Raw genomic sequence first — 14166 nt, 5'->3', positions numbered from 1 at the left:
CTGACACAATAGAAAAACCAATATACTAACTAACATTTCAGTCAACACTGAGTTATCTAAGAAGCAAAATTATGTTTTTGTTTGTCCATTATGATGTTATTTAGATATAGCTAGTGGGATTTTCCCCAAATTTGTGGAATATGTTTTATGGTCTGACTTTAAATAGACATCACATGGTGTACCCAAAATTCCCTTGTAAGGGACACGTCATAAAAGCTGAAGTCACCCTCCAGAGAAGTGGCAGACATTTGCTCTATGGCGTGCCCACCTCTGCGTGTCCCTCTCTGGGAGAGCAGCAGCAGGGACTGAGTTATTAAAGCTCAGACATTCTTTGGAGTAACTGGGTGGGCCGGCTAGTACTGAAGCAATGCAAGTTGAGAGAGTACTGTTTTGGTAAATGAATTAGAGATAATCTTTTACTGGTTGATAAGAAGGGTACCATGAGGATAAAGTATGGGCATTACAAAACTTTTCCTCCTTAAACAAGATCCAATAGTTTAATGAAAAATTATGTCTCTAAGGCAAAACTAGGGCGACAATAAAAAGATCAGTGATTGCCAGGGGTGTGGGGAGAGGGACAGACGAATAGGCAGAGCACAGAGGAATTTTAGGGCAGTGAAAATATTCTTTATAGGGGCTGGCCCAGTGGCACAGCGGTTAAGTTCGCACGTTCTGCTTCCGCAGCCCGGAGTTCACCGGTTCGGGTCCTGGGTGCGGACCTAGCACCGCTTGTCAAGCCATGCTGTGGCAGGCGTCCCACATATAAAGCAGAGGACGATGGACACAGATGCTAGCTCAGGGCCAGTCTTCCTCAGCAAAAAAAAAAGAGGAGGATTGGCGGCAGATGTTAGCTCAGAGCTAATCTTCCTCAAAAAAAAAAAGAAAATATTTTGTATATTATAATGATGGATACATGTCATTATACATTTATTGAAACCCATAGACTGTACAACACCAAGAGTGAATCCTAAAGTAAACTATGACTTCAGGTGATTATGATATGTCAGTGTAGGTTCATCCTTGGGGGAAAAAAAAATGTGCCATTTTGGTGAGTGATGTTGAGAATGGGGGAAGCAATGCATGCGTGGGGTAGGGGGTATATGGGAAATCTCTGTGCTTTCCTCTCAATTTTGTTGTAAACCTAAAATTGCTCTTAAAAAATTGTCTTTATTAAAAGAAATAATAATGTTCTCACCTCCATCTACTGCGCAAGTCTTAGGAGTAACACAGCCAATGAGAAGTAATCTCCCATCTTCGAAAAAGCTGGATGGGTAGGTAGAGGAAGGGAAATGGGACTCTGTGAGGGGACTGAGCTCTGAACCCAAGATGGAAGAGAACCGTGGCCCCAACCCAATCTCTTCAACATTCCCTATGCAGGAGCCTTGATGGGAACCCAGTAGAGTTGAGCCATGGCCCAAGAAGGGGCATTCTCAGCCAGCTACATCCATCTCTGAAGAGAGTGTTGGATGGGGACAGCACCTTGCCTTGGGCCTGGGGTGGGAGAAGAAGGGGAGTAAGAAGTTGCTGGCACCTCCTTCTTTATCCATTGCACCCAATACATGGCCCAGTATTGTGGGCTTATGTCTATCAATTCTCACAAGTCCCCGCCATCTTGTTTTGCTAGCTGACTCAGGTACCTTCTAGAACAACCTCCTCTCCCAACGCCCAAATAGCTCACATGCCTTCCACCTGAGCTCCTTAGCCTCACTCATTCAGAAAGGAGTTTTCTTGATGCCACACTAAGGCTAGTCCATGCTCAACCCCACTTTTCACCTCCCTCCTCGACCCCACCCCTCAGGCCAATCTCTGCCTCTCTCAAGCAGAAAGTTTTATTATCAGTTTCTTTAAAGGGCGATGCCCTTATTTTTTTCTTCCTTTGTACTTTACAGCAAACCTCCCTACACAAAACAATGTTATTGCACGCAGACCCACAGGCTAACTTGTTGACGTCCCAGGAGGCTTTTGCATCTCTGCCCTGCAGCTGGGTGGCTCATGTTCTGTATCCTTTCTGTAATGGGTTCACAGAAAGAATTTACCACACAGAAAACAACCTCAGGTCATTAGCAGTCATGTGGTGATCCCATAACAGGGATCCCATGATCCCACTCTTTGATCACCCACTCACTAGAGAGGGAACATGGAGTATTCCTATCCCCGGGGCCAAGAGAGCCTGGGGCACTTTCCCAGACCTTTTCAGATGCTTGTATTGGAGCCCAGAGATAGCAAGGGGTCCTGCACGTAAGCTTGTGTTCTTGTGGGTGCCATGGCAGTCGTTCCAGGCTGGTGTGTGTGTGCCCCAGGGCTGCCACGGCCCTTTGAGGAGGCAGGGAGGCCAATCTCCGCCTCCTCGGCCCATTTCTCAGGTAGTCACGGGGAGGGGTGTCACTCTCCATCTTGGGTGAACTCTGATTCAGAATGGGAGGGCTCTCTGTCCTGGGGAGTCCTTTCCACTGCTCTCTCCTACGCTCAAAAAGTCCTTTTTTCCCTCCAAAACCTAACTCCCCTCCAAAAGAAAAAAAAAGAACCTCATCCTTGCTCACCCTGAATTGGAGGGAGAGAAGGGAGCCTCTTTTGCTCTAAAGTGTTCCACATTAGACTAGCAGGGCCACATTCGTGAAAAATGCTTTGTAAGCTCTAACAGACAATATGCAAATTAATAACAATTATTAGTAATACTTTATTTTCTCCCAATTTAAAAACTTGAGTTCTACATCTCCCTTGATCTCCTCCAGGATCAGCATGGCCAGGCACCCCCCGGGATGTCTGAAGAATCCCCAGAAATCCTCCAAGCGTTTCTTTGCCCCATTCCCCCTGTAAACACAGCTCCCGATTGCCCCACAGCCTGCCGGGTAGGCGGGACAGGAAGCCCCTCTGCCGTGTAAACACCATGTTGCAAACAGACACTTCCCCAGGCTCCTGTGAAGCAGGGCTCACCAGCCTGGAAGTGGCTTGTTTGCCGGTAGTTCCCCAGGGCTTCCCTGCTGTCAGACTTGCTGTCCCGGAGGGTGGGAAGAAGATTTTTAGGGAGCAGGGTCTCAGCATCTGGAGTCCGCAGGCCCGAAGCAGTTCAGAGGAGGACCCCTCCCTCATCCCATACTGGAGGGCAAAGACACAGGGTGTTGCCTCTTCAGATGCCCACAGAATCCAGTGAGGTGCCTAGAGGGAGCAGTCTCTGGGGGTTGGGGGAGGATGACTGAACCCCACAAAGATCTCAGATGGGGGTAGCCCAGCCTGCCAGATCATCAGCCATCCGAGGCTGAGGCCCAGGCCTCCTCTGTGCTGGCTGCTCAACCAGGCAATCATTCATTCAGCAAACACTGAGTGAGCACCACCGAACGCTGGCCCTGCTAGGCACCGGGGAGTCAACGCTAAACAAAATGATTGGGAAGTTTTCCTCATCAGAATGGGGATGGGAGAGGCAAGAACACACAGTTAGGTCTTGGGGGAACTGAGTCAGACAGTCTGGTGGGAGGAGAGGGTAAGGATTCATGGAGAAGACTCGAAGAGCGGGATTCAATCTTGAAACCTGAACACAAGACCAAGGACTCTGGACTTTCCCTATGAGGTGAGTTGGCATCAAAGGCTTCTGAGCATGGTGACGAAAGAGTTTTCGTAAGAAGAATCTCCTGGTGAAGCCAGGAAGAGATTGTGGCCCAGGAGGACCATGAGCAGGCGGATGGTGACGAAAGCTGAATTGGGTGGCAGAGAGAACAATGGGGAAATGAGAGAAGTAAGAACCCTGAGGAAAGGAAGTGCCATCAAAACCGGCTGGATAGTGGAGAGCAGGAAGACGGAGGGAGGACCCAGAGATGACTCCAAGGTTTCAAAACTGGGAGTCTGGTTTCACCAGAGACAAAAATGGAGAAGTCCGTAGAGGAAGCCTGCTTTGTGGATGAACAGTTGGGCTCTGGACATGGGTTGAAGCTGAAACAGCGGAAATAACCAGTATGGACTTGGAGACAAGGGTTTGGGTGAGGGAGATCGGGGCAGGTACATCGGGGATGCAAGAAGAGGGATCTGCAGAGGAATGGTAGGAGGCGTCCATGGAAAGAGAAAAAACTCCAGGTGAGAGCGTTGGGCATCAAATGCTACAGAAACTTCAAAGAGAGATGCAGGCTGGGGGGAGGCCATTAGAATTTGCCATTACAAAGCCACCAATGACCTCAGAAGAAGCCATCCAGGAGAGAAGCCTGGGTGGAGGGAGGCGTGGCGCCACTGTGGTCTGAAGAAGGATTTGTAGCCTCTAGGAGTCCTGCCATATGACCACGAGAGAAGGAGCAGGCCATCAGCCCATCGGAGCAGCTCCTACAGGTTCCTTGGTGGTCTAGTGGTTAGGATTTGGTGGCGCTCTCAGAACAACTCCTACAAGTCTACACCTGGAGACTGGACTCCGAAAACTCACAGGATGTCAGAAGGATAGAGTCCATTGAATGCAGGAGGGAACGGTCTCAGAGAGATGAGGAGGCAAGCAAGAGACAGCTCGACCAGAGGTCAGTCTCCTATAGCCTGAACATCACACCACAGCCCCCTTGGTTCTCTTAAGCACAATAACAAGCCAAGGAAAGCTCTGAGCTTTTAGTTTTCTCAAAATGAAACTCCCAAGATAACAGTACAGAAGTGAATACAAAACACACAGGCCTATGAAACGTTGGCTTGAAAACCCCAAGAACAAGAGGCCTTGAATTCCCAACTCAACCTGGAGGTTAGGTAGGTTGGTCCTGAGAGCTTATCTGGGACAGCCACAAAGGAGGGTGATTCTGAAGTGGGGCTCAATTGGTTTATTTCATCAGGTGTTGGATGGAGCCAAGAACAAGAGACCTCAGGAAAAGCCCACGCTCCAGCATAAGATGTGGGCAAGGATCCTGGCATCCAGTCATGGCTCCAGGGTCTCACCATGAACGGCTATAGTTTTCTAACCACCAAAGTGCTCCCACTCTAGGGGAACAGGCTGTGAAGCAGGGCTTCAGGATTTGTGAGAGAACTGCTCAGCTTTGAGATTTGTTTATTCAAGGCCAATGAACTTCTTAAATTTACATTATATTCTCAGAACAACCAATTTTTATACAACCAGTCAGACAATGTCATTATGATTTGGAGAACTAGACTCTTAGAAATGGAGCAATCTCAGTTTCCATTCTCACGGCTATCACTTCTACATCTGACATGTATTTTCTCTGAATGTTTCCCCGGACAGGGCACTCCCTACCACAAGGCCACCCATTCCATTGCTGACTGCTCTGAATTTCCCCAAGATCTTCCTTGGAGCAAGCTGAAGTCTATTTCCTTACAATTTCCCTTCATTGGTCCCTTTTCCTTCCTGGAGAATAACCCTCATGGAGCTGGTCTTCACCTTTCCAAAGGAGGCTGCCCTTCAAATATCTAAAAATAGATATTATTTCTCCTTTGTGTCCTCTTCCTAGAGGAAAACATCTCTACTTCTTTCCTCAGCGTGTATTATCGTCACCATCCTGGTTACCTTTCTCTAGGTGTAAAGTGGTTTATCAGCATCCCCACTAAATGCTGCACCTGGAGCTGAACGGCACTCCAGACGGATCTAAGCAGCTCAGTGTGGAAATGGGCCTGCCCAGAGCTGAAGGGCATAGAAAATGAGGATTCATGGGGACTGCCGGAGGCCAAGAATCAAAGATGACTCTCAGGTGCCAGCTTGGGAACACTGAGGTGACAGGTGTGTACCTGGAGGACTAAGGAAGAGAGAAAAGGAGAGGAAGCCTTGAAGTTTGAGAAACCAAGAATCTGGCAGCCCACGAGCTAAGGACCAGAGCTGTTCTCCCAGCTTTCAAGGAACAGGTCATTCCTCTGCTCTGTAAGCTGTCCCAAGGTGCGAGAGAAGGTGAAATGCCTCCAAAATCATTTTGCAAAGCCAGCACATCAAAAACTGATAACAGCAGTACAGAAAAGGAAAATACGGGCTCACCTTACTCAGGAGCACAGATGCAAAAATCCTAAAGAGAATCACAACAAATCATACCTAAGTGTATTAAAAGAATAAAACGCCTTGACCAAATAGACTTTATTCCAGAAGTGCAGGGAGGGCTCAATATAAGGAAGTTAATGAGATAACGTGTCACACAAATCTATCTCAAGGTGCAAAAATACAAGGATGTCCTAGTAGATGCTTAAAGAAGTATTTGACAAACTTTACTTCCATTCCTGCTTTTAAAAATCCTTGGAAATGAGGAATTGCAGAAGACTTCCTTCACACACGGGTCTTGACTTCAAGGTGCTGGCTCTAAAGAACTGTGACCACATCAGAGAACAAAGCTCCAGGCTCATTCCCATCCCTGGGGACTCGGGAGGCTGTGGGAACATTCGTGGCAAAACACAGCAGTGGCTGCCTCTCTGCTTCCTAGGCTGTCTCTATTCACGCGAACAGCCACAAACACACATCTTCTCCGACTCTCATTGCCAGCCTTAACTCTAGTTCTCTAGTTGGGGGGCAGAGAAGAGTTCTTATCAGGACGCCACCAGCAAAAGTAATGCCCTTTAATCCTCTTGGAAATGGGTTGAATTCAAGACTTGATGAGAAATCCAGAAAGCGTATGCACGGCGGTGGCTCAGCCAGTGGCCAGGGCCTCAGCCCCCCGCGCACCACCTTGAGGTCTCACCAGTGAGTCACCAGCAGCCTCCTCTACAGTCTGCAGGCTTTCATTACCCACCTTCACCCCCAGCTTGCCTCTGACAACAGCTTACTCTCGCGCGGTGCAGTGCTGGGCGTTATCCAAAGACATCAGTGTAGAGAAGGTTCTGTTTTCCAGAACAGGGGTTATTAACCTGGGCTCCTTGGTGGACCGCAGAGGCCTGAGAAGACCCTGAAGGTTTACGCAAAACTTTGAAAGAGAGAAGGAGAGAAACTGTGTGCGTGCGTGCACGTGTGTGCTCACGTGTGCTTTTTACGGGGAGGGGGAGGAAAGGATCTATCATCTTATCAGTTTTCCAAAGAGGCCCATTCTCTAGAGAGAGCTCGAACTCTCCTTTGAGAGCTGTAGGTGTAGATGTGAGCTAGCGAACCAGAAAACGCACCGAGGAGGTGGGTCACCTCAGCCAGGCCACGTGGAAGTGGCTGTATGAAGACTGCCTGACTAGAGTCAAAACCACCAAGCCATTCAGGGCAAAGGCTCGGACCCCAAACCCAGAGGTAGGTCTGCAGAGACTTCGTGGTTCTGGGAATACAACTTTGGATGAAGAAGAAGAATGTGGGGGCTGAACAAGCGACTTCTTAAATGGTCCAGAAAATCAGGGTTTCTTAACCCTGCAAGAGGAGCGGCTCCCGAGAGGGACAGAAAGAAGGCCTAGCAAACAACGTGGTGGTTTTCTGTGGATGGGGGCTCCCTTCGCTGTTGGTGGCCCATGTGAAGGCACAAATACAGAGGACTCCCGCCAGGAGCCCGCAGAGGCAGCAGCGAAACACGCTCTCTGGTGACAATCAGTGAAGAGGAAAAGGGAGGCACCCCGTAACAGTATTTATGGCTTTAATGCCATTAAGCTGGACCTTGGACTGTGGGGGAGGGACAAGGAAGGAGGAGATGAGGAGCAGGGCAGGATCCCTGGGTCTATGCCAGCCACTGGGAGAAGTGCTTGCCAGCAGTTGTCTCATCTAATTCTCACAGGAGAGGGGTCCCCAGACCCCACAGAGTTTTTGAAAGGGAGACCTGAGAGGATGCACCCAAAGAGCACTTAGCACACGCCTGTTAAATGTTAGATGTGGTGATTATCAGCATCACCATTTTCTTTTATTTCTTGTCTCAAGTCTCAACTAGAATATGACTTCTTTACGGCAGCCCTTCCTTAACTCCCAAACTCTACTGGGCTTTCTTTACTTAATCGCACAAATCCCCATAATTCTCACAATTGTAATTAAATGGTCTGAGTGTCTAGTGTCTTGGCTACCAGAACTATGATTTCCACAAGGGCCGGAACATTATCTGCCTCTCTCAGGATCCTCAGAGACCAGCACATGCCTGGCACACAGCAGGTGCTCCTTGCAGAAGTACTGAGCCAGTGCATGCAACATCGGAGGTTAGGAAGGGGCCGGAGAGAGCAGCCAGCGCCACACCTCCATCCTGATGGGGAAACTGACACCCAGAGAGGTGCATGGACTTACCCCAGGTCACATGACCAGGAGTGGAGGACTCGGGCGAAAACAAAGCCCCCTGACACCACGGCAGGCAGAAAAACCTAGAAGCCACCTTCAGCCCTCGCACCCCAGCCCTGCCCCCCACAAGGAAACCACACAGGCTCATTTGCCTAGGTCAACAACAGCAGCAAGAAGACTCGGGAGGACACGAAAATGAAAAGCACACCACTCCCTCCTGACCCCACCTTCCTGCGCCCCACACCGTCCTGCATTTGGGCAGCTTCTACTGTTGATGTGCACAACCTTCTTGTCTATGAGATCCTGGGGAGTGACATGGTGACAGCTCGACAGCCACGCTGAGCATCCGGTAACTCTGGTGAGCAAGCCACCAAGTCACTGGTCACACCCTAAGGGCCAGGGCAGTCAGTGCTCTGGTGGGAGGACACAGCAGCCATCGTAAGGACAGACAGAGGGGGTCATCAGTGATGTGGAGTGAGGAGGAGAGTCGGGAAAGACTTCAAAGATGAGGAAGCTTGAGCAGGGCATCCAAGGATGAATTCACAGTCCATCAGGCAAGTAGAGAAAGTGAAGGGTAATGTGAGGGAGAAGGAATAGCATGTGCAAAGGCACAGAGGTTTGCCAGAGCTTCGGGAGATGGAGCACGTAGGGTGGACCTGGGCTGGGCCACAAGAAGCCTTGCTAGCCGCGCAAGGAGCCCTTCTCTGGAGGGCCATGGCAGCTTGGAAGGGTTTGCAGTTGAAAAGCAACTTGCTCAGATTTGTCATCTTCCATCACCATGGCAGCAGGACAGAGGCTAGACTGGGAATGGAGGGAGTGGGAGGCGGGAGGCAGGAGTCTTGCACTGAGGCCAAACTCTAAAGTCCAAAGCCTAGTGTCCCAATTGGTAGACTCAGGAAGGACCCAATGTCTGCTCTGAGCCACCAAAGTCAACCACTTCTTCCCATTTATTGGCCCCCACCCTCCTACTGGATATACCTTGCTCCAGCTAAATCTCACTTATCCAGAAGTCATTTAACTGATAACCCCAACTATCCAGAACCTAGCTGCTAGCCTAGAAGCAAACACTAAAGACCTGTGGACAGCCCAACTCATACCCCAAAAGTCATGCCCTGCAGGGCATGCATTTCACACCCAAGGGCACATGCAGGCTGCCACTCAGGTCAAGAGTAGATGCCACAGTCAGTCCAGCTCTGGCACTTTCCAGCAGTGTGGGCTTGACCCTTAGTTTCTTTATGCATAAAATGGGGGTAATGGTTGTGGCTCCCTCGGAATGTGGCTGTGAAGATTAAAGGGCATGAAGTACTTAACCCAGTGCCCAACACCATGAAATTATAGCCAATGGGGAAAAGGGCACAAAGAAAGATGAAAGAAACAGGGCAGAAAATGTGTCCTGAGCAGACCCAAGGTACGAAAGAGAATGGCAGGTAGAACCATGTGATACTTTCAAGAAATTACTAAATCAGGCAAATGTACAATGTGCTACATTTATAAGGACAAGCAACACATTTTACAAAGATTTCCTTTAAAACTGGATACACTGAAAAGTTTGGGTGTTTTGAAGGTAGACCTACTGGAAAAATTAATGTACGCAAATTTGCTTATGGAAATGGCATAATTCTGTGTGTGCCTGTGTACACCTAAAGTATCCGCCCAAATGTGTAAAACATACATCATGTTTAACAGCATCTAAGATGCCACCAACTCGAAGATGCAGATTATTTTGTGTGCCAAGATTGCTGTCTATTATAATGGTAAGATGCGTCTTGATTTCAGAGTTGTTAAAATGTGAAACCGCACACCTTCAAGTTGGTGGAATATCCTAATATGCACTAGACATTTGCTATGAGAGTGTCTTATCTTCCCCTTGGGTGGAAGTCAGAGCAGTCTTTCCTTGGCCCCCCACTCCCCATCTATGCCAGAGGCTCAAAAATCAAACTTAACACCTCTCCCTTGACCTGCTAGTGATCTATCTTGCCCCTCCAGAAGCTTCCTCTTTCAAGAAGCTGATCCAGGCTTTCGGCCCACCCACAGCTGAGCCAAACAAGTCTTCGGGTTCGCAGGGATCCACCAGGGCCGCCTGCTCAGCCTCTTGGCATGAGCCTCTTCGAACGAAGGCCAAATTTGCACAGCTTGAGTGCTCAGCTGAACCCAAAGTGGGGCATCCAACTCTAGGTTGCCCAAGCCCAAAGGCTACCGGCTCTCCTCCTCTTGCAGTTCTTGGCCAGCAGGCCCGTCATCAATGACTTACCTGGGACTGCGGAGAAGCCGCCAATAGCCAGCCTCCTCCACAGCCTCAGCTGTGGAGCCTCCTCATCATTAACCCTCCAGCAACCCCAAACACACTTTTTGCCCAGTACCACCTATTATTCTTGCAAGAAACGAAAAGGGGTGCACGGGAGGGAGGGAGGTCAGGCAGGGGAGGCAGAGGGGGCCAGCCTGCACTGCAGCTTGGGAAGAGAAGATAATTAGTCATCCCCAACCTAAGCTGGAGATAAGGGGGAGGGATTTCTTGAAACTTCAACGTGGCCCCGCATACAAAGACCCCGAGCCTTTCTGCCCCACAGTCCTGGCGAGCTATGCTTCAAAAAGCAGGGGAGGGTGTCCTGAAGCAGGAAGAGACAGCTTGACCACTCGGAGCTGTCTTCTTTGTCTTCCATAGACTCACACCATCCTGGCCACGCTAAGGAGGCAGGTGAGCCCTTGATGCCCACCCACTCTCCCGTTCGGTAAACGCCCAGGGAGCAGCTCCCAGGTGGAGCCGCTCTCATCACGATTTTCTCATTTAATTTTCCCACAAGTCCATGAGGTTGCTTTTAGAGCCCATTTTACAGGTAGGGAAATAGGCTGGGAGAGGAGCAGTAAGATGCTCAAGGTCACACAGCTGGGCCCGGCTGGAACTCAGGTCTCTTTTCCACGTCACACCGGGTTCCCAAGCAATGGCTCCAGCATCATCACTTAAAGAGCTTATTCAAATTTTAGAAAAACACAGATTCCAGATCCCACTCCTGGAAAGCTGTGCTATAGGGCCAGGGCCTGGAGAATATGTGTTTTAACAAACTCTGGGAACCAAGGCCTTGCCAAGAAAGTGTGGATGGGAAGACACAGAGACAGGGAGGGAGGAAGGGAAGGGCAATCCAAGAAGGGAACGTTGAGGCAGACCTGGCCTACTTTTAGCCCTCATTTTGCCTAAACCCACCCCTCCTCTCTGCTCGAGGCTTGTGAGCTCACTTGATACCACATCCTGCTGCTTTCATCTCGCCTTCCTTTTCCCTCTGAACGATCTCCTTCCTCCTACTGACCTGAACTTCTTGCTTATTTACCCCAGGCCTGGGATGGGCCAGCCGGCACGCGCACGCGCAAACACAGGCACACACGCACACGCAGTCACGCAGGGACACCCGGGGTGTAAACACGGATCCTCTGACAAAGTCAAGTTTGTAGTTCTCTAGAAGAGCAGCCACCGTCTGGGGGCCCACGCTCGCTAGCAGGGGGTGGGCTGAGGCCCGATGGAGGGCGCCTTCGCCAGGCACTTCCACGACTCCCAGATCCCGACGGCAAAGGACTCCTGATGCCACGCTCACAGAGAGCTCCCAGGAAGAGGGACCTCGACCCCACGACACAGCGTGGCCTGTGAAGGAGGCAGGAGGCTTGCGGCCACACTCGGACTGCACAGAGGCGTCCAGCAATGGCTTCCTAGATAAGGATGGACAGTCCCTGGGACACGCCTTCTGTCTCCGGGATTATTGGGAACGTGAGTTTGCGGACCTCACGCCCGGGCAGTGGACCAGATCCACGGAGCCGGAAGACAGCAGGATCTGTCCAGCCTACGCGCTGCGGCCGCTGCCCTCAGAACCCACTGCTCCGCGACGGTCCCCAGCGGCCCCGGCTCTGCCTGGAGTCCCCACGCGCGCGCTCCGCGCCCTCCCGCCCCGGCGGCCCGGCCACACACCTGCAGTCCCCGCCGGGCGCCGAGCCCCTCTCCAGCGGCGACTCCCTTCACTTCGGGGTACGGTCGCGACCACCGCGACTCGGCTGAGGCCGCACCACCAGTGCCAGCATCTGCCAGGGCTCCGCTCCAAGGGCGGGCTGGGGGCGGGGCGGGGGCGGGGCCTGGTCAAGGGCGGGGTCGGGAGGGGCTGGCCGCCCAGCCGGCCTCTCATGCCACCTGGTGGCCGGGCAGTGTCGGCGAGGTGCCAGCCCAGCCGGTGCATCCTCTGAGTCCCGCGTGAGCCCGCCGAGCTCTGAGAAGCAGCCCCCGGCTCTGAGACCGTCTGCCCTCGGAAGGAACAGGCCCTGGCGGGTGGGCGGCCACGGCACCGAGCACCAGCGACCCCCCAGGAGTCAGGTGCGGCAGTCCAGGGGGGCGGAAGCGCGGCTTTGGCCCCGCAGGAGGGGTGGGCGGAGCAGGAGAGAGCATTGTGGTGGGGGCTTCGGGGAAGGAGGAGAAAGGGGAAGCTCGACGAGCTGCTTCCTTCTCTCGCTGAGACCCAGCGCCTCACTTCCTCCTCCTACTTCTATTTTCTTTGGGTGCTCTTAACCTTTAAAATGCCTGCACCCCTGCTGTGCAGACGGGCACCTTGACCCCCACCCTTCTGCAGAAACCTTCCTCGTCATACCAGCCAATCCAGACTTTCAGCGCTGCACCTCCAGCCTCTGGTCTGACTTTCTCACCTTCCTTGGCCGATGGCTGTCACTTCAGCCATTTCTCAGCCCCTGAAGCGGGGAGGGGTCGTCTCCGGAGCCAAGGCCCTCTGCTTGCCTCCTGCTTTCTCCTCACAGACGACGTGGCAGATGTTGTATACCAAGAGTTGGAAGCACTCGTCGCGGAATCCTGGAAGTCACTGCATTTCCCTGTGCCTCAGTTTCCTCATTTACAAAACGGGGATAAGAAAGTTGACTCCTGTGCAGGCAGCCCTTGCGATGAAAGAATAGCACTTTGTTTCAGAGTTAACAAAGGGCCAGGCTGAAATTTCCACTTCCACTATTGAATGGGACTCTGTGTCACCATTTCTGGTAGAGGCGTTCACAATTCACCACAAGGTCATACGTTACTGTTGATCAAAAAACCACAGCCCTACCTGAGGCTTTGAGAGATGTGAACACCGATGACTTTTCTTTTCCTGACTCCCTAAATACCAAGAAAAAGCAACTTCCCCAAAGGCATAGAAACAGAAAGCACCCGGGTGAACACGGAGGGCCGATTCCAGCCTGTAGAGATGGAAACTCAGAAACCATCTAGTACTTTTCCTACTCGTCATCCACCACCTGAATCCCCTACCTGCCACCATTTTACAGATAAGGAACCAGAGCCACGAAGGACTGTGAGAGGACACCCCTAAGTTCATACAATTTGATAAGGCTGGGCAAGGACTCTAGTCTCCCCAATCTCTACTTTTTCTACCACGAAAAGGAGAAGGGCGAAGATGGAGACAGCCCAGAGGTGGCCAGGATGGGGAGGAAGGGAGAGAACTGCTCTGGAATCAGGCATTGAGTAGCAAGAAGGACAGAAGGGCCAAGGGCCAAATTGACATGTTGGATTATGAGAGCACTTTGAAAGGTGAAAAAAAAAAAAACAAAAAACAAAAAAACACCGCTGGAGAAGTTATGGCATCCTTGACTTCTTCCAGGTCCTTAGTATTCCTAAACCTGAAGATAGAGGAAAGCTGAAACAGTTGCCTGTTAGAGCTTACCACCAGGGAGCTGAGCATCCCGTGAAACCCACCTGGTCCCATCCCGCATCCCCTCAGAAGCAGGCATTCTCTTCTCCACCAGCAGGTGTGACCCAGATGTTGAGCATGCATGTTATTCCTCCCTCACTTGGCTCAACCTGTCTCCCTATCCCAAGAGGGCAGACCACCAACCAGGAGATCTGACCAGCACCTGACACCTATTGACCAGAATTAGAACTACAGCCACCCAGCACATTTCTTCCACCCTTTTCTACTCCCACCTCCCCAGAGCAGCTAGTAAGACTCAGAGATGCCTCTGTCACTCATGTGGTGTCTGATTATGTACCACTTTGTACAGCTCTGTTGTTGGTTCATTTGAAA

General features: G+C 51.1%; 1 protein-coding gene across 2 annotated transcripts in view; it reads right to left on the bottom strand.

Moving 5' to 3' along the window:
* PIK3R5 (phosphoinositide-3-kinase regulatory subunit 5) overlaps positions 1-12204 on the bottom strand; it is a 70196-nt gene extending 57992 nt beyond the window's left edge. The window contains exon 1 of one of the 2 annotated variants that reach the window (XM_070482341.1): positions 12066-12204. The gene's annotated coding sequence lies outside the window, so the exon portion shown is untranslated. The remainder of the gene's footprint in view (positions 1-12065) is intronic. The other variant, XM_070482340.1, reaches the window with a different exon arrangement.
* Between the last annotated feature and the right edge of the window lie 1962 nt (positions 12205-14166).

The sequence above is a fragment of the Equus asinus genome, chromosome 13 (genome assembly GCF_041296235.1).
Source record: "Equus asinus isolate D_3611 breed Donkey chromosome 13, EquAss-T2T_v2, whole genome shotgun sequence".
NCBI lineage: Eukaryota > Metazoa > Chordata > Mammalia > Perissodactyla > Equidae > Equus > Equus asinus.
The sequence above is the reverse complement of the archived record's forward strand: the minus strand, read 5'-3'. Positions and strand labels throughout refer to the sequence as shown.